The sequence below is a fragment of the Dendrobium catenatum genome, unplaced genomic scaffold (genome assembly GCF_001605985.2).
Source record: "Dendrobium catenatum unplaced genomic scaffold, ASM160598v2 fragScaff_scaffold_1342, whole genome shotgun sequence".
Taxonomy (NCBI): domain Eukaryota; kingdom Viridiplantae; phylum Streptophyta; class Magnoliopsida; order Asparagales; family Orchidaceae; genus Dendrobium; species Dendrobium catenatum.
The window spans coordinates 383,094-386,155 of record NW_021319804.1 but is presented as its reverse complement, the minus strand read 5'-3'; positions in this window follow the sequence as shown (position 1 = coordinate 386,155).

Here is a 3,062-nt window from a genome sequence, read left to right as displayed (position 1 = left end):
AAAAATATATATTGAGAATTCTCAATATTTTAAATATTAAAATTCTTCAAAATGAGGTGCATTACCTCAATAAATGTATAAATGAAGACTTTTTATTCAAAATTGATCTGTTTATTCATATTAGAAGATCTAATTCTATGATATTAAAAAAATAAATTAAATAAAATCCGAATGTAATCATTTAAAAGCTTTATCCAAATGGCATTTATAAAATAATGATGATTATTATCCCTTACAAATTATATCTATGTGTGTTGAATCTTTATATAAAATAAAAATATCAAACACTATTATCTTAAATTCTTTAGTACGTAATAGTGCTATATGATTCAATTGAACAATATCAATATGAATAGAAGATTTCTTTTTTTTTCTTTTTTTTTTGTTAACCAAATTAAATTTTCATTAAAATAAAAAGATACAGCATAAGACCACAAACAGGGCAACATCTTTAGGATTACAATCAATGAAAAAGAAAACGTAGCAACAACAAAGCAAACTGAGAGTTGGACGGACAAAATCAAAAAATCTCGTACACAGACCAACACCTAGTTGCCAGGGAGGGGCCATCCATGGAGGACAAAGAAAACATCCAAAACGAGAAACAGCCAACAACACCTAAACGAGCTACCAAGGTTGTCAACCAACTCTGGCCATCAAAGGCGCATGCAGCATAACTGCTTCATCATCGTCAATTCCAATTCCAACCCAGCATCGCAACCAAAGCAACAAAATCTGAAATAAAACCAAACAGTACATACAAAAAAACTTCCAAAAAAAAAAGAAAGTCATTTCTTCTTGGATTTTTGTTTACGTTGCCTAACAAAATTATCGAACGAGCCCGTTTCCAGGTTGCTATCAATAAAATTCTCCTCACTAGCAACCGACATGTCATCATGCAACCAATAACATTGCCAACGAACAAAATTTCTAGCAACATGGGCTAACAAATTAGCATTTGAAACAACATAAATAGGCACATCCACTAGAAGCATCACAACACATGCCTCCCCAATAGCAGTCAAAGCTTCTTTACCACTATCAATTAAAGAAGCAGAATTATCAACAGACAACTCTGCACCATCACCATAAATAGGGCTATCACTAAGATTTACACAACAATTCATATCAGACACTTCCACAAGGGCATGAGCCACATTAGGAGAAACAACACCATCCACAACACCATAAACCACCAATTCCCTACTACCCATTGGAGAATTACTAGAACAAACTATAACAACGGGAGCATGGGCTGCATGGGAGAGATCAAGGCAAGACCGAACAGGCCCGACAATAGGCACACCCACATCACAGACATTAACAACATGGATAGGGAAATCCAGCACAGTAACCGAATCCACCAAAACAACAGAAGGTCCACCCAAAGAAGGCAATGGAAGAGGAGAAACAACGACAGTAGAAACAGGAGAAACATCCACATTAAAACGCGCAGGCAATCCAACCGAACCAGCACCCTCATTCCCAATACCCGCCAGAGAAAGTGACTGACCCAAAGGATTAGGAGTAACCAAATCCACAATAACATCACTACCAGCATTCTCCACAACAACATTTTCTTTCCTAACAAGGATACAGACTTCATAGAAGAAACATGAATGGGAGCAGGGGGTAGAGAACGACACTCACCTCGAAATGGCCAATATCTTTTCATAAATCAAAAAGGGGAGGGGGGGACCTCCATTTGCACATGCTGGATGTAACCCAAATTATCCAGACCAAGCCAAACTTTATCAGAATAGTTCTTCGTAATATCCATTTCAACCAAAACACGGGCAAGGGAGGGACGTGAGCCAATAGAGGTGGCATTATCGAGTTTAAGAGGGCGGCAAAATAAAGAACCCAAAGCATAAAGAATGCAGGGTCAAATAGATGGGGCCTCAGGTTGGGAAATGAAAGCCAAATGGGGATAATTAGGGATTCCACGCTTATATCAAGGGCAGTGGACCATTTTGTGAGTTTCATGTAGCAATTGAAAACCAGGTAAGAATGATGGCAAAAAACCCTACTATAATCCATGTCATTGGATAATTTAATCAACACATGAGAAGAATCCAGTAAGGTAATAGAAAATTCAGTCGTTAACTTAAGATTGAAGAAAAAATGATGGATGGAATCCAAACTAGGCCGACGGGAGGGGAAAAAACAACCAAAGAAAACTGGAAAGGGGCGGCTAAAGATTCAATCTCCTCCTCAGAGATCCACACAACAGGTAAACCACGAAATGAAGACGTTTTTATAGGAGAAAAATAAACATCCGACGCATTACTAGATAAAGTATCCAAAAAAGACCACGACTTCTTGGATCCATCCAAAAAATCAGGATCCAAGAACCGTTTCGTGGCCATGCCGGCCACCCTGGCTGAATGGAATGAAGATGGAGGCAAAATCAAAGAAATAAAAGACAGGGTATAAGAAAACTCCCCTGAAACCAGAAAAACTCCAGCAACATGAAGAGGAAGAACATTCGCCCAGAGAGAATACCACGCAAAAGGGGGGTCAGAGGCCCACGCGCCGGAGGGAAACCTTAGCTCTCAGAGGAGAGTGGGGATGACAGATAGAGAAAAGTTATGAATTGACGATTTCTTTACTTCTCAATCATATTATTTTTAGGGTTCTTTAACTATAGCTCTTTCTTTATCTAAATCATGTATAACCCTACGCTGCCTATATAGTATATACATTGATCTACCTTTTTTATTTCATTCAAATTGTTTGTGATTAATCAGAAAATCCTCAAAAAAAATACAAATACCATTGACCTTACTCTTTCCAAATAACTATTCATTAATGCTTCAACATGTTATTTTCTCAAATCCATTATTGTTGGCTTATCACCTCCCTATTATATTTGATTCAATGGACATTTAAGTTTTTTCTTTTTTTTTTTCTTTTTTTTTTTTATTTAACTCTCCAATTGACTTTTTAAATACTTCTTATAGACTTCTCCTCTTTGGGTTGTCTTTAGATAAATGCATCTTCAATTATTATCCCATTAATTAATCTACAGCACTATTTTGGTAGCACCCCTTATTTGTTTA